This window comes from Rhinolophus ferrumequinum, chromosome 5, assembly GCF_004115265.2.
Source record: "Rhinolophus ferrumequinum isolate MPI-CBG mRhiFer1 chromosome 5, mRhiFer1_v1.p, whole genome shotgun sequence".
Lineage (NCBI taxonomy): Eukaryota > Metazoa > Chordata > Mammalia > Chiroptera > Rhinolophidae > Rhinolophus > Rhinolophus ferrumequinum.
This window is the reverse complement of record NC_046288.1, coordinates 62210870-62236926: the sequence shown is the minus strand read 5'-3', so window position 1 is coordinate 62236926 and position 26057 is coordinate 62210870. Positions and strand designations below refer to the sequence as shown.

The 26057-nt window shown below is 39.1% G+C and overlaps 1 protein-coding gene across 2 annotated transcripts in view; it reads left to right on the top strand.

The window, feature by feature from the left end:
• The window catches only part of C5H4orf19 (chromosome 5 C4orf19 homolog), an 81112-nt gene that overhangs the window by 33482 nt on the left and 21573 nt on the right, over positions 1–26057 (top strand). Inside the window, exons 1-2 of one of the 2 annotated variants that reach the window (XM_033106549.1) lie at positions 179–289; positions 24815–24864. The gene's annotated coding sequence lies outside the window, so the exon portion shown is untranslated. Of the gene's footprint in view, positions 1–178; positions 290–24814; positions 24865–26057 lie in introns of those variants that run through there. The other variant, XM_033106548.1, reaches the window with a different exon arrangement.

Sequence of the window (26057 nt, the reverse complement as noted above, 5' to 3'; positions counted from 1 at the left end):
CGCTACTAAGATTAACATTGACTTAACTCAAATCCCTACCAGCGTTTGTAGCACTTTCCTTCCTTTTCCACCCCCCAACCAAATTCTCCAGCCAAGCTTAACTCACTAAGGTGGATAAATATTAACTTTTCGGTCAGCATCACCTTGCGTCACAGGTCAGAGTCTAAACAGCAGGGAACTTTCGTCTCTTCCTGGGTCTCCTCTCACATGGCCAGAGGAAGACAGAAATGCAGCCTCAGGTGTTTCTCTCCAAATGCGTACACGGTTGTGCCGCCTTGTTCTTCACTCGGTAGGATCGGATTGTGTCTTTGTAGACATGCGGATAATGCATACTAATTTTTAATGATCAGAATAATCAGGGGAGTTCCACTGTTGATTATCAGCTCTCTGTGTGTTTGTGTTCACAAATCCAGACAGTGCTACAAAGAAATGCAAAAAACACATGTAGAGGTCAACGGACCTTAGAAATTATTTAATCTGAGCATCTCAATTTATAATATAATAAAGGAAAGTGAACACCCAAAGTATTATTTCACAAAATCGTATAGATGTTATTTTGAAAAGCAGGCACATGTTAGCTCTCCATACATTATTACATTTTAAATTACTTTTAAAATTTTTCATCAAAGTTATGTGGTAGGAAACAGATTAAAGGATCTGCTAGTTCTACGATGTTTCTTATGAAAAACAACAGGTCTCAGCTCCCCAGTTCCTCATTTCCTCTTGTCCAAAGAAACCACTTTCAACTCTGCCTTTGTACTTCCCTCCTATACCTTAGTGGCCGTAAGCATTGCCACCTGAGTTTTTTACTTTGGGCGTTGTATGGTGACTTTCCCCTAGGAAAATGAGGACTTTGTACTTTATTCTCCTCATCCACACCACGCACGATCAATTCCCATCCTCACAATATAGTTACAGCTCAGTTTTGATTAGAAAAATATTCTGGGTTTACATTATTATGACTATCTATGCTATTCAGACATGGGGCATATATGAAAGTACTTTTTTCTTACCACCACCGCTTATTCCTGGAGTTAATAATTTTCTTTCTACTTGTTTATTTATTTTTGTCTGTTTGTTTTTCTTGTGTGTGTATTTTATGTAATTACCATTCATTCAATACTTAGATATTTGCCGGTTGTCTAAATATTCTCTCAATATGTTCCATGATTCTGTCAGTTTCATATCAGGTGTTACATCAGTTTCACACTTTTACAGAAATCTCTCTCAGAGACTTCTGACCTGCTTATCTAGACTGTTGTCTCCTCTCCCAGGTTACACTGAGGTCTCCTGTCAACACTGAGATCTCCTGTCAATAGCATCTGAAGAGTCCCTTCACTTCTCTCGTGTGTTGGAGCCTCTGTTTCTTAGACCTCATGTTTTCCTTTTTCTTGTTTTCATCCCTAATTTTTATGGACCATATCCTCCACAAGCTTTTTTAATAAAAAATTATATGGAGGTAAAAATGATTTAAGTACATACCTGCCTGTCTAAAAATGTCAGTATTCCACCTCCCCACTTGATTTGTTAGAGTGATCATATAGAAAGGTCTATTTTGGAAATCATTTTCACTCAAAACTTTTTTTTTTTCCTTCAGAATTTTGGTGTCATTGCTTCATTTTTTCCTCTGGCTATTGAAAAGTATATCACTATTCAAATTCCCAGTCCTTTACATATAACTTTATTTTCTTCTCTAGAAGTTGATTAAATATTCTTTATCCTAGTGTTGTAAAATTTCACAATGATATACCTCAGTACAGTGTTTTGTTTTTTTTTAAATCCATGGTACTTGGCACTCAGTGTGCCCTTTAAATCTAGAAAATCAATCCTCTAGTTTTGGGGAATTTTCTTGAATTATTTTGTTAGTGTTTTCCTCTCTCATAGGTGTTTGGTTTCATTTTACTTTCTAGATCTCCTTGACATTCCTGGATTGTTTATCTGCTTTTCTTTCCTGTGTATTCCTTTGTCTTTTCCCTCTAACTTCTTCAATTTTAACTTAGAGTCTTTCAGTCGCGGTTCTTATTTACATTGTCATGTTTTTAATTTCTAAGAGGTCTCTTTTGCTCTCTGAATGCCTTTATTTTAACAGCATCATCATCTTGCTTCGTGATGCTTTGTATTTCTCGTATCTCTATGAGCTTTTAATAATTTTTGAAAGTTTCTTTTTCCTGTATAGTTCTTGATCCCTCCAGGATGCTTGTGGTCCTCAGCTAGTTGGTACCATGTTTTCCCAAAAATAAGACCGGATCTTCTATTAATTTTTGCTCCAAAAGACGCATTAGGGCTTACATTCAGGGGATGTCTTCCTGAAAAATCATGCTAGGGCTTATTTTCCGGTTAGGTCTTATTTTTGGGGAAACACGGTAAACTTGGTGTTCTGCTCATGTGTGAAAGTAGTGTACTAAAAAATGAAGTTGTAATCATGAACTTGGGGGCTGGGGGACACTCCTTGATGGTGACTTTCACTGGAATGACCTGTCTGAGCCAGTTGTTAGGAAACTTCCCGTGTCAGTATCTTTCAGGATTTCCTCATGGATTGGTCATGTCCCCTAAGAAAACTCCCCCAAACTCTCGCCTGGAGAGTGAGGGCCTGGCTGCCAGGGTGTGTTTGGGAGATGAGGGTGAGAAGTAAACTAGAGGAATCTCGGAATGCTGCACGCGTGTTTACTTCATCCTCCTATCTGCATATAGTAGCCCACCCCCAATATTCCCTGGTGTTTCCTCTAATTCAGAGACCCTCTGGTTTTGCCCTCACCACAGGATCAACTTTTAGGCTTCTGCTGAGGTGGAGGAAGTGCTGTCCCCCAGATGCTCGCAGTAGGGGACAGGAGCGGGTGTGTCAACTGCTCCTTAAACACAGTTCAACCCCTCCTACCACTCAGTATCCCCCTCTGGCTGAGGCACCTGCTGCCACCAAGCCTGGAGCCTTTTGAGGACAGTGCGTGTAAATTGTGGGTACTCATCTGTCTCACTTCCAACTTCTAGTTCAGCTTTCTCAGGTCCACTGAGTCAGTGGCCACTCATCCACCCGCTTTCTAGCTTCCAAAATGCTGTTAGTGTCACCCTCCCACTTCTATTATTGAAAAGATATACATGTATATGTGTGTGTGTGTGTGTACTCATAATTATTTTAGTTTTAATAGGATTCAGGGGCAGGCCAAAATTGATGAGTCTGTTAAATAAAGGTGGTTTTTACCCACATATAACCATACAGAAGTCCAAGAACATGTAATTATTCATCGTAATTACTAATGAATTACAGGATTCCAAAATAAGATTTTTAAAAATTATTTATCAAAAAAATAAATAAGTAAATAACCTAATGCACCCGTGAACATAAATTTGTTTTAGCTCTCACTTCCTAGCATATCATTTTAATGATCATTCTGGGCTTAATCAACAAACATTTATTGCATATCTGCTCTGTCCATAACACTGTAGCAGGTTCTATACAGCTCATTCATTGTGATGTGGAAAATACTCATGATATAATTTTCAATAGAAAAAAAGGCTAGAGGTAATCACAAATGATGGGTATCTTTGAATGGTATTCATTATGTTTTTACTTCATCCGTATGTTCTGAAGCTTGTGCAATGACCGTGTATTATTTGTGCAATAAAACAGCCCCTCATAGTGAATTCACTGGCACACCTGTAGCCTTGTGTGCCTAACAGGACATGAGTCTGTTCTTTGCAGTTATTGGAGTTTGCCAGTCCGTCTTACAAAACTGTATTAGTCCATTCAGGCTGCTATAACAAAAGACTGTACACTAGATGGCTTATAGACAACACATATTTCTTTCTCACAGTTCTGGAGCCTGAGAAGTCTCAGATCAAGGCGCAGGAAGATTTGGTGTCTAGTGAGGGCCCACTTCCTGATTCATAGATGTCTACCTTTTCACTGTGTCCTTCCTTGGCAGAAGGGGTGAGGGAGCTCTCTGGGTCTCTTTGATAAGGGCACTGTCCCCCATTCATGAGGGCTCTTCCCTCATGACCTAATAATCACCTCCCAAAGGCCCCACCTCCTACCACTATAACATTGGTGTTTAGGTTTCAACATAGGAAATTGGGGGGACACAAACATTCAGTGTATAGCAAAGACCAAAAGAAGGGTCATGTGCTGTCTCTGTTTTCCTCCACAAGTGAACAAATTACATTGTCTTGTGTGTTATATACACATAGTGAAACATTCCTTTCTTAGTTCAGGCTGCTATAACAAGTTACCATAGACTGGGTGGCTTAAACAACAAACGTTTATTTCTCATGGCTCTGGAGACTTGGAAGTCTGAGATCAGGGTTCCAGCTTAGCCGGGCTCCTGATGAGGGCCCTCTTCCTGGTTATGTGCTCACATGGCCTTCCCTTCGTGTGGGCACACTGAGAGAGCTGGAGAGCAATCTTGATTCTCTTCCTTTTATTGGGACATTGAATGTAATCCCATCATGGGGTCTCCACCCTCATGACCTCATCTAAACCTAATTACCTCCCAAAAACCCCACTTCCAAGTACTGTCAGAGTGGAGATTAGGGCTTCTGCGTGAATTTTGGGAGGCACAGTCCATAGTATTTTCCTCACAGCTATATTAGCATTTACATTTCAAAAAGAGAAAGTGGCAGAGAGTATAACAGTGGAGTATAAAATGGGTTCCTTCTTTGAAAGACTTTGCCTGCATTAGGTTATCTCCAGCATGAAGCCATTTGAGAACAGGAAATGCATTCTTAACATATTAGTTATCGCTGCATAACAAGTTACCCCAAAACTCTGTGATTTAAGACAATAGTAAACATTTATCATCTCTGGCAGTTTCTGTGACTCAGGAATTTGAGCGTGGCCTACTTGGACCTTTCTAGCCTGGGGTCTCTCATAAGATTAAGATTGCAGGCAGATGTCGGTTGTGGCTTGAGTCATGGAGGCTTCACTGGGACTGTGGATAGACTTCCAAGGTTGTTTAAGTAGATTTCTCCCCATGAGGCTTTTCCACTCTAAACGTGCTCACAGCATGGCAGCCAGCGACCCCCAGAGTGAGCAACTGGAGAGACCATTACAGACGCTGTCATGCCTTTCCTTAGCCAGCCATGGCAATCACACTTTATCACCTCTGCCATATTCTGTCGGTCACACCGGCGAGCCCTAATTCAGTGAGGGAAGAGCACTATACAAGGATGTGCCCTTACTAACCATTTCTCACCTTTTACTGTTTAGTAAAGAAAGGGTTGTTTTGTTTTGTTTTGTTTAATGAAATGAAGGTTTAACTACTAAATACCCTCTTCCTAAGTGTATCTAAGGCAATGACTGAGGTGATACTGAGAGAGGCCAAAGCAGTGATTGCCCATGGAGAGTCCAGAAAGTGTCGGTGGGCACAAGGGGTTCCAGAAGAGGGTAAGGAAGAACTCTGGGTACTAGAAAAGGGAAGGGAAGGTAAACGCCAGAGGAGTCCAGCCTCCCTTTGGTGATTCACGGCATCCAGATTGAAGATGGAGCCAACTTTACAATTCCAAAATTTGTTCAGTCCCAGGAAACTAAAATTGGAAAATAGAAAGAGGTTATACCTTTCAGTTCTGCAAACATTTGTATGCTTCCTCTGGGATAGGAAAAGTAGAATAATGGGAAAAGTAGAATAAAAGTAGAATAAAGTAGAACAGTGGATGCAGGGAAGGGAAACCAGCAATGAATGAGCGGCTAACTGGGCTATGTATGCAATTGTTTTTAATATTTATAGTAACCCCAGGAGGTGTTATGATCCTCCTTAAATGAAATTAAAATTGAACCTAGAGGATTATGGTCACATAACTAGTTAGTAAGGGCCCATTGTACTTAACTTTAAAAATCGTAAATCTTCTCAGCTTCTGAAAAATCAAACTAAATTGGATCAAGGTTAGATAATGGCCACAGGAAAACTTGAAGTGGGTGAGAATTATCCACTCTCAACATCATCCCTGCCAGGATATAATGAAATCAAGTCTCAGACCAAATATTCCACACATATATTTTGAAACCACATTTATTATTAGCAAGCAGGCACGAAACAGTGCATCAGTCTGTTTTATAAACTTGGAACCCCAATCCTCTACCCTTCTAGGTTCTCCTACCACCACTTTACGGAAAAGATACTTGAGTCACACCTGACAATATTCCATACGTACGAGGTTTCTGTTACTCTTACGGACAGCATCCGGCACCAGGAATCGTGTAATCCAATGGCAGGCTAGAGAACCAGGAATCCAGCTTCGTGTTAATAGGTGTCAGGATGTAGACACTGGATTCTTATTCTCTGTGCATACTGGGCCAGGAAAGCCACCTGCATACCTAAAAACCCACGAGTAGTGGGATTTTTTTAACATTTATTTTCCTGATTAATAAGCCACTGATTTCACCAACAAAAAAACCATTTATGCCATTCACTAGTTCATATCTTAATCAGTGGACAGCTGGAGTTGCATTTAGTGACTACTTCTGTGTCTGATCTTCCTGAGTACATACTAGTTGATCACTAGTGTAAATTTCTGACAACCCCTAGGGTTTCATAAGCTAAACGTTTATATCATACTGGTTGAGGTGAAGTAAATTATAGACATCAAAGTAAAGGAAACCTGTAAATTCTTAGCCCAGAGAGTGGATGCAGGCAGAGCTAAGTTGAAGACTGTCATCCCACTGGAATCCAGTACCATGTTATTTTATGGTTTTTGTCCAATTGCTTTATGTGTCGGATTGGGCTTCCTAATTAGATTATTAAAATTATTGGAGAGAGTGAGTCATATCCTTTTTAATTTTTCAACAATGGCTAGCACTGTGCTAAGTGCATATAGGTACATATGGGTGTGCAATAAATACTTTTTAATTATTGAAATTTACAGCAATATCTTACAAAATATTTGGGCCTAAGGATTCTATATTTGCTTCAAAGTTCTAAAGTGCCTCAGTGGACCTAACGACATTAAAAAACTGCCTAGCTCACTTGAAATTATTCAATGCAATTTGCAATGAGTGATGGAAATGGTATATACATTTTGTATAGTTTTTTTTTGTTGTTTTTTTTTAATGTCAATTCACAGCCTTGCTCCTAACATATATTCAGCTTCATCAGGGAATAAGCATAAAGTGTAACGCATAATATGCCAATATAAATGGTGATATTTGGCTTCATTTTAGAATTTTTTACATTGAGGTTTTTCCATTTCCACCAACTTAGTTATGTCAAGCATCAACTTCAGGAGATGGAAGTAAGCAGTGGCATTTTTTTGACTCGAGGCAGTGCTTGAATGCTAATGGTTGAAAACACCACAAAATTTGACCCTGAGGAGCTTTGACTAAAGGGATTTCATGTTTTCATTCATGTCTTCAGCGAGGAAAGGTCTACAGCTCCTTCTATTTAATATGTAATCACTGAACTTCATCAGCAGTTAGTGCTGAGTGTTTGATTTTGTGAAGCAATATCCCTCAGCCCCACAGCCAACCTGCAGCCACACCCCAGCCAGAAGGGCCCAGGGCTGGGTTTTCTGTTTGGTTTTTAACCATTGCACAATTGTGTCAAGTTCTAAGAACCTGCTAGTCTTGGAATGTAATCTTTGGGGGCGCCTCTTTTGGGGAAAGAAAAAAGAAGAACCAGCACAAGAGTTCCAGTATAGGTCTCATAACGTCACAAGCCTGGTGAGGTAAGAAAATGCTTCAGAAAAAATACAGAAAAACGTAGTTCCTCCTGCAGGTGCCCAGAGAGAGGAAGAAACCCATACTGATTCCCCGCAGTGTTTTCCTCGGCAGGAAACCCACCTACTATAGTCCAGGGAAGGGAGGGTTTGCGATTAAATTAAAGAAACTGATCCTGTGAATTTACTTTGCATTCCTTCCAAATTCATATAGAACTGTACAGCAGGGTATATTCAAGTTTAAAAGTTTTATGGTTTTAAGGAACTGTTCTCATGAATAATTCTAACGCTAGTGTATATTATGTAAACTCCACCAGGAGAGAAAAACCTCCTACTTTTTTCCAGCTTAAGTTTGCCCATATGCATGCACACACCCACACACGCAGAGCACACACACATTTTTTTATTTAAAAAATTCAGTCTAGGTAATCTGGTTCAATGTTCATGATTTAAGATTTTATTTCTGACAACTGGTCACATTTGGTTTATGATATTTTATACTTTTTTCAATTTAGAATGTTTTCTGTCCAGGAATATAGCAAGTTTTTATGAAACCTGATGCTATTGCAACTAGAACTCAAATCTCAGAATTTGAATGATGCTAAATTTAACAAGGTTACCTAAAGTCTTTATACCTTCAAATGTTTCTAGGCTAAATTCTGTGATTTCCCCAGAAACACATACCAAATTGTCTTCCGTAATGTGCTATATAAATATATGTACTATGATCTAGGTACTTTAGATTGCAGCTATTAATTATTTTCTTTTACTAATTCTAGCTTTGTGATTCATATGTAATTCTTCCTTTGTATTTTCTCCCCAGCCATATGATCATATATTGCTGATGCTATAAATTCTTACTCCTTTAGGCTAGGCTGACTCCTGGTGGCTCTGTTGTACCTTCTATGCTTGAAATGCTTGGTAGTTGTTGACATTACCCGTGTCTTGACAGTGAATCCTTGGTGTCCCTGAAATCCAGAATAAAAGATAGGGTTTATAAATGTGTATAAAATAAAAAAGCAAGGGAGCTCTTAGAATCTCTGACTTCTTTGAGATTTGATCTGGTTAATAACTACCACAAATGGGCTTCTATTCTTTTTATTTTTGGAAGAAAATACTATCTTATCTAGGGGTAAAAAATGGATTCAATCCAACCAGTTTACCTGACCATTTAGAAGACAGGAGGAAGCTGGCTTCTTCATAAGTATTTTGTCTGTGCACCCCACTCCACCCCAGGTAACCTTGACTTGATTTGAATGCAGGGGAGAATGCAGTATGCTGCATACAACAGCTACCATTAGTTATACACCCCAGGCGGAGTGCTGGACACATTTCATGGACTGAATCCTTTCATTCATTTAATATAATAAGCCTGTGAGATCAGCATGATTACCCCTATTTCACATATTAAAAAATAATATAAGCCTTTTTGTATTTGTTGTTTTTCTTTTTTCTTTTTTTAACACCTGCTTTTAAAAAATAAAAAAGAAGTAGTAAAGAAAGGATCTTAAAGAGGCCTGGAATCCCAAAAGTGATGATAAATGTTCCAGGGCAACATATTTTTGAAAGTATCACAAACTCTAAAAGATTTTATCAAAATTGTATCACAAACTCTAAAAGATTTTATCTTTCATTTAAACATGATGCTCCCCAAAATAACAGTTGTCTGTGCTGATTTCACTGGTGGCAAATGAGCCTTCCTAAATTCTAGTCCGTGGTTCCAACATAAAATATTTACTGTCAGAAGTTACCTTTGAGGTCTGTGCTAACACTCTCCAGTTACATATTTACCTACTCGCTTTCCTTTTTTTGTATTTCCTGAGAAGAGGTAAAAACAGTAATCATTGGGAGGCAGGTAACAATCTTCCATTTACTCAAGTAATCCGATTGTGACCAGGCTTGTTGTCAAACCCTTCAGTCAGTCACACTTGAAAATTGCTTTTCTAAGCCGATGGTTGCCAGATGGGAGAGGATTTGGGGGTGGGTGAAAAGGGGGAAGGGATTAAGAAGTACAAATTGGTTCTTAAAGAGTCATCACTGGGATGTAGGGTATAACATAAGGAATATAGTCAATAATATTGTAATAATTATGTATGGTGTCAGATGGATACTAAATTTGTTGGGATGATAGATGGGAAGGGTTTTGGGGGCAGGGTAAAAAAGGAAAAGGCATTAAGAAGTACAAATTGGTAGTTACAAAATAGTCATGGGGACGTAAAGCATTGAGAATATAGTCAAATAGAGTCATAACTATGCACAGTGCCAGGTGGGTACTGCACCAGTCAGGGGGATCACTTCTTAAATTATATAAATGTCTAACCACTATGCTGTACACCTGAAATTAATATAAAATAATATTGAATGTCAACTTTAATTGAAAAATTTTTAAAGATGGGGGGAAAGGTGAAGGGGAATAAGAGGTTCAGATTTCCAGGCATAAAACAAATAAGTCATGGGGATGTAATGTACAGCATAGGGAATATAGTCAAGAATATTGTGATAGCATAGTACAGTGTCACATGGTTGCTGGACTTATCATGGCGATCATTTCTTTAGGTATATAAATGTTGAATAACTATGGTATACACCCGAAACTAATATAATACTATATATGTTAGCTATATTTTAATAAAGTCTTTAAAAAAAAAAAAAAGGAAACCCTGCCAATTCTGTAGGTGGGGGAATGTAACTTTTCATTTGCATTTTTATTACTAATGAGATTTGTTGCATACCATTATACTGTATTTCTGCCATACCGATACAATAGCTGTAAAGAACACAGAAAACAGTAAAAGAATTAGGAAAGGATGAGTTTTGAAGATTTATTAGCTTCATTTTTTAAATAATTTGTTTGCCTCTACTTTAACAGAATTTAATTCTTTAATATCACCCCATTCTACCGGTGAGGAAAAGTATCGTCCCTATTATGCAGGTGAGGAAACTGAGTACTGCCTCCATGTCACATGACGGTGCTGAAGTCATTTTTTTCTCTCACTAAATGTTAATACTCTACTGGAAACTTAATGCCAGACATCCCACCACTTAAGATTGATTAACTCAGCGGGGGAAGTTGGGCTGTAGGGTCACTGTTAATTGGAGGTTAGTGGTGTGTGGATGAGGGCAAATTGTCTGAGAAATGCATTTGCCCTTCAGGCTCAGAATGCTGAAATCTTGTGCTGGAGCCAGCCAGGACTGGCTGGGGAATTTCAGAATTTCAGAAATTTTTTGAGGTGATATTAAAAAATTAAATTCTATGAAAGTATAGGCAAACAAATTATATTAAAAACAAAGTTAATAAGGACTTAGAACCCATCCTTTCCTAATTCTTTTACTGTTTTCTGTGTTCTGTACATCTATGGTATCTGTGTGGTAGAAATACTGTATAATGGTATGCAATTAAACATTCCTTTTCAATTTTGTGTTCAGTGACTTAACATTAATTACTAGCTTGAAATCAGCCATGACAAGAGCACTTAAACCATGGAAACTGGCAAGTGCTATAAAGTGTCGGTTTAATGTTTTGTTCCTTGACTATGCTTAAGAATATGATGAAGAAAATGGTAACGCGAATTAAACATAGATGTTTGCTGTCTGTAACCATTACGTGAGAATAACACAAAAAATTCCTGAGGAAATTTTTCTTCCAGTATTCAAAAACTGTTATCTGATTCAGCAAAGAATTTGCTCATGTCATTACCAAACAAGTGGCATTCCAACATATGTGCTCGTAGTTTCACTGTCACCTAACTAGTTAATATAAATGAAAATATCGACTAACCTTCATGTCGGAACTATACTTGTTCATCAGTTACAACTGTAGATTGACTATGAATAGAAGAGTCCGGCAAAATTCAGTTAAAGCATTCTGTGACAATCAATTTGTCTATGTGGAATCTATAATAAAAAGAAAGTATTGTTTATCTTATTTTGTAAACTGTGTACTATACATCCTTTATTTCTAATAAACATTTTTTTTTCGGTAGAACCAGTTGTTAAACATTTGCCAGCATACTACTGCCTGTGAGGTATGACTGGTCACAAACTTTTCACGTGCCAGAACTGCAGGGTAAAATTCATGCCTTCCCCAAAACATTGGCACTATTTTGAATGTAGTTGAAACAGGAACATAACTCTTTATCTCGATGTTTAAAAAAAAAAAAAAAAAAGAGGCTAAAAAGCATGCCATCTTCTTCTGGTGTTGAAATTTCAGCATTAGTCCTCCAGCCAAGAGTGAGTACTGTCAAGAAATCTTCAAACTACCCAAAATGGGTTACCTATATGTTTCTCCTGAAATGTCATGCATTTTGTTTCTGGGTGTACCTGTGCCCTTTTTTCCTAATGAAGATTATAGGATCCATTTCCAGCTATCTCTGGCTTACACAGTAGGATTCCCCCCCACCCACCCAAAGAACAGTAAGTTAATACTCTTTATGTGTTAGCATATCACGTTAAGAAAACATTAAGGATTGAAAAATTGGGAATTTAAATCCGTCTCATATTTACTTAGTTAAGTGAATCAAAAGTAGGTCAAGAGCTTATCAATTTCTGGTTTTGATTTACTTCTACCTGGTACCACTCTCTAGAAATACTCTTGTGATCTGTGGATTGTCACGCATATTTTTATATGCTCAGTTACTTAGATCTACTTTAATTGGTTTTGGACTGTTTCCACAACACTATGTTTCCGCATTACATTTCATTCCACACTGCAGAAGGTGGGGCTGTTCTGTTGATTTTAACTTATAAATTAGCAAACTTTCTGTGACCAAACTTTTTTACTTTCTCTGAGCGAACTTTCATACACAAAATTTTGAGAACAGCCCTCCTTCCCGTCTTACTCTGATAGACACCTAATGTTTGTTAATAAAAAACAAAACAAAAAATAAATGAATGAATGAAAAAATGACTTCCAATATTTTCTGGAAAAGTTTTTATGTAGGATTACGAATGCTTAAGTGAAAGGAATAAAAATAACTGGGCAAGTCATATTTGACTCAAATTTGAACAGTCATCTAATGGAGACAAATCTTATCTGCTGAGTTCTTGGTTCCCTTAGAAAAGTAGATGGATTGCCAAGTAATTGTGGGAATTACTTGCAATGTACATTTTCCTGGTGATTCGTAGGCAGAATTTTTTCTGGTTTTGATATTAAACAATATCAGGTTCTCTATTTTCTTGGGATGTCTACATCAGAAATGATACTAAAAGGAAAGCCTGACCAAGTTTTTGGACTCTTGAGATTTTTTTGTTCCCTAGTGGGCAGCAATATTGTTTTTTGTTCTTCGTGGTTTTTTTTTCAGTGGCATTTAAAGAAGCATTATGAGATAGGTCATCCATACAGAAGTAGCAATCTTTTTTTTTTAACTTTTGAAAATCACTGCTCCAGGAAACATACAATTTAAATCCAAGGTCATTGGCTGCAGTGTGACCAAAATAGATAATACTTTTCCTAGAGGACGAACACACAACATTGATGTTATGGTATCATGAAGTCTAGGAATTTAAGTTACAAAAACCCATGGCTGAGAAGGTTGGAGTCCATTCTGGCCTGGCTACAGTTAGGGCCTTGGCTTGAGTCGGGTGTCTTCTTAACCTTGAAGCCATTCCTTGCATTCTACTTCCTTTAATCAGACCATACCATCTTGAATCTCCTAGTATGAGGTCAGATTTTTAGGACAAGTCAGTTAAGAAACATTTATTGAGTTTCTACTGTGTGCTTATCACTGGATGGAACCCTAAGTAGCTTCCTTATGAAATTTACATTCCAGCATAGAACAGCCAGAATGGGTGAAATTTTTTTTTATTATTATTAAACTAAAATCGTTTGAATGAGAGAGAGGAACATGGCATCATCATCATCACTTTATGGGTGAGGAAATTGGTTTCCTTGGTGTAAGTGACTTTGCCAAGTCCACAGAGTGGCAGCTCCAAGACAGGAGCCTCATATCCTGGTACTCTGGGTCCCAAGCAGCTTCAGCATCAGTCAGAGTTCAGATCTTGGCTCCACCACTTGCTATCTACAGGATATGAGGCAAGTTCCTTAAACTTCTGCTTCCTCCCCTATGAAATAGGTGTGAAAGTACTATCTACCTCATAAGTTTGTTCTCAGGGTTAAATGAGGTAATGCACGGAAAATGCTTGACACGTAGTAAGCATTCAATAAGTATCATTAGTATTCCATTATGAACAATGGGCTCTAAATCAGGTTCTGTGGTTATAAAACTGAGTAAGACAGCACCAGCCAGGGAGGCAGACAGCTACGTAACTGATCACATGGCTGTGTGATAGACACTGAGTGAGCAGTTGACACAGTGCTTTGATGGTTGGGGTCATCTAAATGGTTGGGACCATTTGGAGCTGGGAAGTGGGGTCCAAAAGTCTCCACAGAGCAGATCACAATGGGAGGTAGAATTTTACTCACTTTGAAAGGGTGAGCCCAGCTAAAGAGGCACAACTGTATTAGTTACCTATTGCTGTGTAACAAATTACCTCATTTGTTGCCTCATTGTTTTTGTGGGTCAGGAACCCACACAGCCTAATGGGGTGCCTCTGGCTTAGAGTCTCTCTGAGATTGTAGTCAAGCTGTTGGCCAGGGCTGCTGTGGTCCTTCCTCTGCAGCGTGGACTGGAGCTGGAGAATCTGCCTCAAGGTCACTCAGGTGCCTTTTGGCAGGCCTTGGAAGATTCACTTTCAAGTTCGCTCACATGGTTGCTGGCATGCCTTAGTTTCTGCTCACATACTTTCTTCTGTAGAGCTGGAGTCAGCACTTTTTCTGTAGAGGGCTAGACAGTAAATATTTCAGGCTTCGCCGTTCATACAGTATCTGTCGCCACTACTTAGCTCTGCTATGTAGCAAAAAAGCAGCCATAGGCAACACATAAGTGAATGGCCAAAGCTGTGTTCTAATATAACTTTATTTACAAAAAAAAAAAAAATGTGGCCTAACTCCAGTTCTAAATCTCTACAAGGACAGCAGCATGATTTAGCAAAAATAATACTGGCAGTCACTTAGCTTCTCAGAGCTTCAAATCCCAATCTGTAATACTTGGGGGTTGGATTAATCTTTTCCCAGGGCCTTTTCACCCCACAAATGCTGTGAGTCTAACTTTAATCTTCATTCACAGCAGTTTGATAGCCATTTATTTGTTTTGTCTCTCTCTGCTAAAACTAACAGAGTCACCAGATTGTCAAGTCACCGTACACATCTCACTGTAGAATGGGAGATACTCAGCCAGGGACAACGTAAGTGATGCGTTCAAATTCCTCCTGTTAACACACGGTTAGTACATGTAGCCTCAGTCCCTCGTGGTGTGGCTGGCCAGCTTTGGGGCAGAGAGCGATGGGCTCACAACTGCAAGCGTCTTGCCTGCCTCCATGAGCGGCCCAGAAGTTAGAGGAACAGGGTCGATTGCTTATCTGCGCTAATATAAAGTATGCAATCCCTAAGCTATCAGCATTTCAGGTTCTTGAGATACTATCAATACTTAAGGAATCACACATAGTAGAGTCTCTACAAAAGGTATGTGAGAGTAGGACCCCCACCCCCCAAGAATTTCCCTTAAGCTAATTGCACAGAAATCTGTCTCTAATATTTCCTTTGGTATCACACTTGTGGTGAACATACAACCTGGTTTTTCTAGAGCAGCAGTCGTATCCAATCAAGGTCTCAGAAGTTGAAAGAGGTTTAGATTACATTCTGTTGTTATTTTCGAGGCTCTCCGTATATTAAAGTAGTGAAATAATGGCAAAACAGGATTATAAGAAATTGAAAAATATTTTAAATGCTTACATATACAAATTACAATATTGCATACATGCATAAAGGTGATAAAATGTTCCTATTCTCAAGATAAAGTATTAGTTCATAGGAAACTGCAGCTGACTTATTATGGAAAAATCGGACTAAAGTGCAAAGCTGTGTGGCGAACATTAACTTTCAATCCTGTCAATATAGCACTGGGCATGTATTTGGAGACGCTTGTCAAGAGTCTGCATTTGAGACCCTTCATGAATTACCTGGTAGCCCAGGTAATTGACCTCCTGTATCCCACATTCCCTGCCTACCTTCACGATGATAGGCTTAGTTGCATACACCCTGTCATATTGAAGACTCCAGGGTGTCAATGAAAAAGCTTGATCTCTGAATCCTTGTTCCACATTTACTAGTTGTGTAACCTTAGGTGAGTTAGTTAAGTTGCTATTCATAAAATGGAGCTAGTAGTAATGGTTATTTTCATAGTTGCTGGGAAGAAAATGATACGGTGGAAAGTATCAAACACATGGATGCTTAAGTGTCAGATACACGCACAGGCACACTCACACACACACACACACACACATTCATGCATCAGATTCAGAGCCCCAAGTTGTGGTTTGAAAATCTGTTGAGTGCAACTATACTATCTGCCTGGGCCCAGTGACTTCTGGCACTTGCTTCCCTGAGCCCCTGAGTATAAATAGCTGACAGCACTACAGCTGCAGGACTTGGCCCTAGGCTTAGCTTCCCTTTGCTCTCCCTCACCTGCCCTTCATAACTGAACATAGTTTGCACATCTGAGACAAATCCCTTATTGCTGCATCTGTGAGAAAATTGAGACGGAATAAGAATTTTATCAATAGAAATTGTAATATCCAAAGGGCACTGGGGCACCTACAGAGTTATGGGATGATAGGTCCTGGGAACCCTGCTGCTGAGAGAGAGACACACCTTGCTGCCTCCACCTGGTAAGAGCTTGCCCTGCAAAGACAGAGAAAAGAATAACTTAATAGAAGTTAAGAATTCAAGTCTGATTCCCTGTGGTCTGTTGTGCAGGGTCTTTAACTGTTTGGGAAAGGAGGATTTCTGCCAGGGACAGGTCATTGCTGCCTGGGGCAGGTTGTCCTTGCTCTTTTACTTGGAGTTCTGAATTTGAATAGTGGTGATGCCATTTGGGTCCAGCATTTCCTGGTTTGTGATGGAGAAACAACTTCCTGGCTGATCTCTATCGGACGGGTCCTATAGGTCCTCTGGATTTATATCAGAAGAAAATGAAAAAAAATGGAAAGGCAAGGAAAAACAATATCATCTCACACGTTACAATTACGTACGGTTTATAATCAGCAATGTAGACTTTGAACTTGGAAGGAGGGTAACTTTACCAAAAATGGAAAGTTCCCAAAATATTAAGCTATAGAGAGGAGTGGTTAGTTAGCTAACAGAGCGTCACTCGTGGAATGATATGCAGTCATTTAAATCAGTCATTGTGGACATTTTGTATTGTCATGGAAAAGGCTAGAGAGATATAATGTTAAGTGGACAAAAAAAACAGGACGTGAATATTATGTGAAATTGGTATGTAGATGGACACAAACTAAAACAAATCCTGGAAAAACATTTTACACCTAACACAAGGTGAGGTTGCTATGGTTATGGCTGACCATTTTTCCCCCTCTTTCCCCAAACTTTTTTATAATTATATCTACGTTTACATATGTATATTATATATACATATATATATATACACACACATATGTATACGTACAAATATACATAATATATCATTTTTAATGTAAAAGGTCTTTAAGCATTTGGAAAAGATTAGAGATATTTATGGCAGAGCAGATGCAAAATAAAAAAGTTTTTCTACTTTAAGAAAAGACTTAGAATTTGGCATATTCTAAGGACCCAATTTTAAAATCCTTCAATAGATGAGTGGGTTTTACACTCTACTGCCGATATCTGTGCTTTACTGAAGTAACTAGGATCTCTCTTTTCTCTGCAGAGATTCTAGATATAAATCACGGTTTTGTTTCCCTTGGTTTAAATGACATTCATTCCTCTTTGATCATTCCTTCACACAATGAGAAGATATTTCCTTGTGCAAAGTAGTGGTTAACTTCTCATAACCTCAGACAACAAAGGGGCCCCTGTGTGAGGAGGCAGGAATTCCTCTTGGAATACAGGGAAGGCCCCCAGCTGAACCGTATCCAAGGAAGATGTTGCGAAGCTTGCAAAGCTTGTTCGGAGAAAGGAGCCCAGCTGGAGATCTTTTCTTTCTATTCAGATATTGGCCCTGCCTGGGGGTGGGGGTGGGGAAAACCCATAAAAGAAAGCCGAAAACAAGCCTGAATGCATTTACAAATTACAAGGGAAAGTTAATTCTTGCAAGGAGTGTTGGTGCCAATTCAGGCTTATCATATTTAGCATTTAACTCCCCTTGGAAAGAAACTTTTTTTTTCCTCATGGAAGTTAAAGAAGGTAACAGAGATGGACTATCCACTGTCTGGTAAAAACTCCTGAGTAAAAACCTGTCTGAGGATAAGTCATGGGCAGGCTCTAATTCACCCTGGCTTCTCCCAGTGCGTCCAACGTGTTGTCACCAGATATTATTATGAACAACGAATCTCATCAAGTCAGGCCCTTAGCATGGCATCCAGGTCCCCCCCGACCTAACCCCAGCTCATCTCTGTGGATTTATGTCCCACCAGGCTGTCTTTCCCACCACCCACAAACCTTCCCCTCCAGCCACCTTCCTCACTTCTTCAACTCCCCCTAGGCCTTGGGAGGATTTATAGAATGACATAAAATACTTGCAAGTGGGTCTGGCATGTCCTAGGCCTTCAGGTAAATGTCACTGCTCTTCCCCCATCTTCCCTCTGCCCTGCTTTGAACAGCAATTCTCCTTCCTGTGATTGGTCTTAAGTTCCTGGTCAATAATAGCTCCTTTACGAAGAGCCAGAAAACGGAAGTGATGAGAAGCAATGAGAGGTGAGGAGAGCCAGCTCTCTTCATTGAGGGGGTCCCTCTTTACCAACCCACTTCTTGAAAGTTGGAGATTCAGAACAAGAGAAGAATGACAACTGCCATTTTGTGCATCTGCTTATCCTGATGCATGCATTATCTATACACTTCACATCTGAAAACACTAAGGCCCAGAGCGGTTGAGAGATTTGCTCCAGGTCACACAGCTAATAAGTAGTGAAGCTAACATTCAAACTCTCCCCTCTGTCCACTACGCGTAAGTGCTTTCCCAAAACTCACAGACTTCTGGTCACCAGCAGCATTTGCCCCCAACACCTGTGGGTGGCCAAACAGTATCAGGAGGTGTAAGAAATACTCCTTCCTGGCTCGCGGGGTGGCTCCACTTGAAAACTAAATTTCCAACAGAGTAAAAATTCCATTCCTTGTACAGATAACTTAGCTGGTTAAATATCAAGCTCTGTAAGGCTCTATTTACTAATAGACCCGTGGAATGTGATCCCCTTAGGGATTTAATGTACTTGAAAACTCTGTTTTAAAAAAAAAAAATCACCATTTAAGAACCTCGAGACCCACACCATCTAGAATGAGGGAAACGTTCCATGTCTCACTGTCCAATACAGTAGCCACTAAACACATGTGGCTTTGGGACATTTGAAATGTAAGTGGCCAATGGGACCAAAAAACTGTTCATGCATTTAATTTTAAGAAATGTAAATTTAAAGAGCCACATGTGGCAAGTTGGCTAGTAGTTGCCATAGTGGACTGCGCAGCTGTCGACTATTCTGCAATGTTGATTGCTGGTCCCCACATTTTCATAATACTTTGCCTATAAGCTCATTTTATCACTGGACCATAATTATTTGTTTAATGTTTTGCCTACCTGACTCGGTTGTAAGCTTTAAGTCTTATGCATCCTGCTATGATCACCTGTAAGCACATGGCCTGGCCCACAGCGCTTGATGTTAACTAATTAATGTAGGTGAAGTGGTTGTGAGCTTGCATTTTCAAAAGCATCCTTGTTTTCACTTGCTATCCTCTAGCTCAGGGGGGTCCAAACTGCGGCCCGGGATCCATTTTTTATTGGCCCGCAGCACATTCCAAAAATATCTTTAGTTTACTTAAGTAAACCAGGTGAGGCAATACGTACTTCACCTCGAGTGAGTGGCCCGGCTGTTTGTGTATTTTACCACATGTGGCCCCTGTTGAAAAAAGTTTGGACACCCCTGATCTAGCTTGCCCTTTCTCATGACTTCGCTCTTATGACTAGATTGGTTCCCACATCTTCAAATGCAGCCCAGACTGCTCACTTGTGAGCACATTTTCTTTCCTCAAAGGAAATCACCTTCTCGCTCGTTTTGGTTCTTTGCCTATTTCTCTAAATGAATGCTTCTATTACCATTTCTTGATTTTTATTTTTTTTTTTTTAACATCGTCTTCTACTACAGAAGATAATTTAGCTTCCTGTTCTCTGGCCCACCACACATAAGGACTGTTCTCACTCCCCACGGAATCCCACCGCCCCCAACCTCCCATTTTAGTTAGATGAATACCTAGTATTTATTGTAACTGTGTAAACGTTATTCATAAATAAGCCAGGTAGAGAATTATATTTCCTTTCTGCACAGCTTTTTCTCTGGAGGTAACAATTGTCCCTTTTTTTCGTTTGTTAAGCATCCCACATACTTACCACTGATTCGACTGCAAATTCTTTCCCTGTTGTGTAAATCTTTCTCTTTAGGACACTTCAGTTATTCTACCAATTTCATCTCTTAAAGAAAACTGGCCAGAGCCTTCTTACCTTCTCCAATCTGAACAAGCTGTCCTTTCAACTGTGCACACTGCTGGCTTTCTAGAGTCCGCCATCACCATCGGGGGACATTTTGGTCACTCTCCTGTGTTTAATGCTCTGCTTCCTGTATCCTTGCCTCCCCCTCCTGGTTCCCTCCCTCATTTGTTTGTTACATCTTCTAACAGCTTCCTTCCCAAGAGAGGAAGGTATATGGATGGTAAAGCTTTTATATCTGAAAATATCTTCATTCTACCCTCTCACTTAATTGGTAGTGTGGCCAGGTTTAGAATGATTTCTGTGTTTGTTGAAGAAGTCCTAAACCATTCTGACCTCCAGATCTTTGTATATCTCTTCTTTCCTTTCTGGAAGCCTGCCGAATCTTTTATCCCAGTTCTGAAATATGACAATGATGTGTCTTGACATTGAATCTATTTTTATTTATTGTGTTGGTCACTTGGTGAGCGCTTTCATCTTAGAAACTTACTCCTTTGGTTAGGTGAAATTTTCTCAAATTATTTTGTTATGAAATCTCCCTTCCTTTTGTTTGTTCTCTCTTTCTGGAACTCCTATTATATGGATATAGGACCTCATGGATGGACCTCTAACTTTTTTTTTTTATCTTTTCTATTCGATTTTCTATGTCTTTATCGTGTTTACTACTTTATGTGAGATTTCCTTTTTCTTTAGATTCTCTATTGAAATGTCTTGTTTTAATTTTTAAATCAAAGAGCTTTTTTGTTTTTCTGTTTTTTTAAAATAGCCTTTTCTTCTTTTTGGATACAAAGAGACATGATGAAGATTATAATTGTTGATTTTTTGTTTTTGTTTTTGTTTTCTTCTTCCTACTCATTGTTTCAAGAACTTTTTTGTTTGTTGGTTGCTTGGTTTTGGTGCCTTGCATGTTAGAGAGTTTCCTCAGATGTCTGGGGGACAACTACAGGTGGCTGCCAGCATTTCCAGAGCCAAGGAGGGGAGCAGGCTGAGGGTCTCAGCAGTCCATGTGCATACATGCAGTTAATCACCCGGTTTGGGGTTCAAAACCCCTACCCTTTGCTGTGTGTTCGCTACTGTGTTCCTGGCCCAGAAACCCTCTTTTACTCTTCCTAGATACTAAATCTACCTTCTTTGGTTGAGATGGAGAGTGGAAACCACCCCAAGGCCAGGTGTACCAAAAGGGATTTAGGAGCCTAACTACTTTTTAAACACCTTCCAGATTATCCTGATTTTAGTCCTCCCCTCTTCATTCCAACTTTCCTAACGCCTGTAAGGATTCTACAGGCTATACTGAGCTGCTGACTTACCAGATCAGTTTCTTTACATCCATGGACTTTCTGTTTTTATCTCTTTTGTTGCTCTCTATATAAGTTTAGCCGCCCCCCCCCGCCCTTTTTTTAAGTGTGTTTTCCCAGGACCCATCAGCTCCAAGTCAAGTGATTTCAATCTAGTTGTGGAGGGCGCAGCTCACACTGGCCCATGCAGGGATCTAACCAGCAACCTTGTTAAGAGCACGCGCTTTAACCAACTGAGCTAACTGGCTGCCCCCATGCCCTTTTTTTTCTTTTAATGAAAGATGACTGCATGCCTTTGTTCTCTTCCATCTTTCTCTTATCGATCACTTCAATTCAGGAGGCTAAGTGCTGAATTCAGAATCTCTTAAATACTGCACATGGTTTTCCTTCCGTCTTCGCTGTTTATGGAACCACCATTTTTCCCATCTATCGCCTCCAAAAGTAAGAATAATTTTAATAATTCCTTCCTTTGTCACACAAATTCCTGCTTTCATGGATTTCTGGCATCGCCACCCTCCCACCCCCCAAAATTCAGTACATATGTGTGGAAATCCTGCTTTGTATTCCTTTTTGAAGAAACAACGATAATGAGATGCTACCTTTGGAATCAAGGAATTTCCAATAGTGGCAGGGAGAAAAAGATAGAAAACTGACTAACAATGATGATGATGATGATGATGAATGAAAAATAAATCATAGCTAACAATGTTTAGATTGTAGTTTGTGCCAACCACTGTGCCTAATACTCTACTGTGTTCTTTTATTTAATCCTAACTATTCTCTGGAAAAAAAAAAGTGCTATTATAATTGTCATTTACACATAAGGAAACAGGTAGCGAGGCAACAAAACTTTCCCAAGACACTATATAAAATAAGTGTATAAACCAATGTGTTCAGAGAAAGCTGGGATAGTAGAAATTAATGCTTAACTCGGAAATCAAGGAAAACTTAAAAAACTAGATTTCTAAATTTGCTTTTTTTCCTCTGGATTCCCTTTGATACAACCACACACTAGGCTCTTTTCATGTGTCACTTAATTCAAAGGATCGACTCTTAGCAAGTTTCTCTGTACTTAACCCTTTTAATTTTCCCTGCTTACGACTAGGAGACGAAGCTTTCTAATATATCGCTGCCATACTGTATTCACTGCTCAAGAATCTACTCCATGACATGCCAATCATGTCATGTTTGATCTTCTGGGACTATTTTCAAGAGCTGTGGTAGCCTGATCATAGATGCCATAGCCATCCGCCAAATCCACAACATGGGTCTCTTTGCACAAGTCATATTCTTTCCTACGCTTTTGCTTTTACTAAAACTGTCCTCTCTACCTAACTAATTTCTACCCATCGCTTATGGCTCTATTTTTCCATAAAGCATTTCCTGGAAGCCCAACCCCACTGGGATTGCTTTTGCTCCCAAACTCCCATGATGCTTAGCACTGGTTAGCTGTACGAGTTATTGGGTCCTCACCATGTAAAACCCAATGTAATGTCAACGCTAGCTTGCCCATCATTTAGCCATGTACCCAAGGCACCAGCAAAGCAGATATGCCAAAAATATTTTCTGAAAGAACTTATTATTTCAAAATGTCAGCCTGAGAAAAAAATAGAATTTCTTTGACGTGACTTATTTTATAGTTACTGTTTTTATTTTGATACATGATCTTTAGAGTACGTAGAGCTCTTAGAATTCTTGTTCCATCTCTGGATATTGTCAGTTTTTATCTTAGAAAGTTCTTTGGTAACTGGACCATGTCTTACACTTCTCTGTATAATTGTGCCCAAGGTAGACACTCATTTAACATCGCGTATTTTTAATAAAATGTATGCATAATATATTCGTGAGATAAAAATTATAATGTAGGATTCAAATATCATATTTCATTGAATGTTAGATGTCACTGATTTTAACATGTACCATTGTCTTATGCACCAAAAAGAAAATAGAAAACAATGCTGCTAGTGTAACCATGTCGTGCCAATGATTGTAAGATACATTCTAATTTTAGAGCTGTTAAAAAAATAAATGAATACATGTGCATCTTGGATTTAATAAAACATGCATATTATTGTTTTGTAATATTAAACATTGGTATTAGGCATCTTAAAATTATCAATGACATGTTTCATGGAAATTCTTAAAAGACATGCAATATACCACCTAAATGCAAGTCACTGTGCAACGAAATACAACATGTAGATAAACAATGAAGCCATGACCTTCCCTTACTGAGAGTTTACAGTCTAATGGAGGGAACGTTATATAAATGAATTGCTACGTATCATCCGGAGGCAGAAAGTGATCAGAGCCATCCAAGTAGTTGAAGATCTTACAGAAATTAAATGAATGGGGTAATTGCCTTTAGTTGGGATTCAAAAAAATCTTCATGGAGGAAATGGTGTGTGAAATAAGTTTTAAAGGACGAGTAGAATTCTGCAAAATATCGATGAGCATGGAGGCATGCCATCTGAGGAAAATATTATAATATGGATGAAGGCATAGACACAGAAAAATATAGGTGTGTTTCAAAAATAGTGAGAAATCCATGTTGGCTGGAGATGATGGCTGGAGGAGTTTCAGAGATAATCTTGGAAAGCCATTAGTGCCATATAGGGATGGCTTCATTGCTTAGCTGAGCTCATTCAAGACTTGGAAGGCAATGCAACCCCATGAGGCTTTTTAACAGGGAAGCAGCTAGTAGGCTTAGAGCATTTTTTTAAAAATTTGGGTCTATAGATAGTGAATAGTTCTAATAATCACGGAGAAGTTGGTAAAAAAAAAATCTAAACATTTGCTTTACTTTCAAATTTTATACATTATTTTCGTTATAAGCAAAGCTATTTTGTAAATGTATTTTGTTGAAATATTATATATATATTCATGAACTTTGTTATGTCTCCAAGAAGCAAATCCCTTGAATTTCTTTCTGCTTAGTTGAAATTTTACCCATCAAAGTAAAGGCATGTTGTCATGTGATGTTGGTCAACAGTAATAAAGCAATAGCTTTTGGTTATTGAACAATTCCAACATGCCCAGCATGTGATAAACAGCTCACGTGTGCCATTTAAAAATCACTACAATCTTATTTTACAGAAGAAACACTAAAATGTGGGTAAATTGTTCATTGATTGCCAAGTGTCAGGAGCTGGACTGCAAATCCATGCAGGCCTGGTGAATTTTAAAGTGCCTGTCTGTCAGGGCTGATTGTTCCAGGTCCAAAACGCCATTCCTCTCACACCACTGCCTAGTGCCCCTCAGAGAATGCTCTCTACTGTCACTTTGTTGGTGCAACTTGGCTGCAACACAGAGGCAACTTGTAGTCTTCAATTTTCAACTTTTTTATTGTTGCAGGAAGACAACTTAAACTTCCAGAGAAATCTAATGGACAATCTCTATAACAGGTAAGCAATATTTTTTTTTCTTAACGCTTTAGGAAGAAAAAGTCAATTTTTTTTTTTTTTTTTTTTTTTTTTTTTTTTACTTTCCATTAAATTTTCTATTACTCGGTCATTCACTACAGTTTTCATTACCGAAAACGTTAAAGCCAGGAGACAGAGCAATCCCCAAAATCTATTTCTTTCTGGTGCATTCAGGTTTGAATTGAACTCCATTATTTCCTTTCTCCTTTTCTTGTTTATGGATACAATTCTAAAACATGTGACATGAGGCATGACCCCACTAAATCTTGACACTGAAAGATTTTCAGTTAATCTCCCCAGGCAATTTGGCATTTCTCCAATAAAGACCCTCCTTCTGAAATAGTGATTCTTGGAGTATAGTCCCAAGACCAACATGATCAGTCTCACCTGGGAACTTGTCAGAAATGCAGATTCTTGGGCCCCACCCCAGACCCACTTTCAAAAATCTGGGGGTGATGCCCAGCCGTCCAAGGTATTCTGATACACTCTCAAGTTTAGGAACCACACCCTGGGATTATAGATCTTCCTTTCTTTTGTTTTTCTCTGGGTCTCCTCCCAACTCCCTTTTCATTTCCATCTTCAGCCTGACGTGGGACATGGTTAGTTATATATCTTACTCCAGTGGAACAAGCCTTTTCTCCCGCCATTGTGATCCTGAAAGTAGTATGTACACTGTCCTCGTTCCCCTTTGCAAATTCTAGATGGTCAAGCTGCCTCCTTCGTTCAAAACCTCATCTGTCTTCGAGGTTCATGGCATCTACCTATTCTGTCATTGTCCCTACTTGTTGCTCTTGTCTGGGGACTTTTCAGCTATTCCAGATCATTCAGTACCTTAGGCTCCAAGCCTTCCTGACACTCTGCACTCCACTTATCCCCCTTCCACTACATTTCAGTTAATTTCCATGGACACACCCTGGGCCATGTCATTAACTATAAACTTAAATATACCAATGTCGAAACACCATCTTTTAGCTCTCCAAATTTCTCATACTCAAAGGTGCGAGCCACTGGCTTTTTTAAACCTCATTAGGATCTCTAGTCCCCAAGACTCCCCCTTCTCTATTAGCCAAACTCTTGGCAGACTGCCCTACCTATCTAATGTAGACCCCATGGCTCATTGCTTCAGCCACTCTTGTCAACACCCTTAAGATCCAAGCCCTGTTGTCCTAACCTGG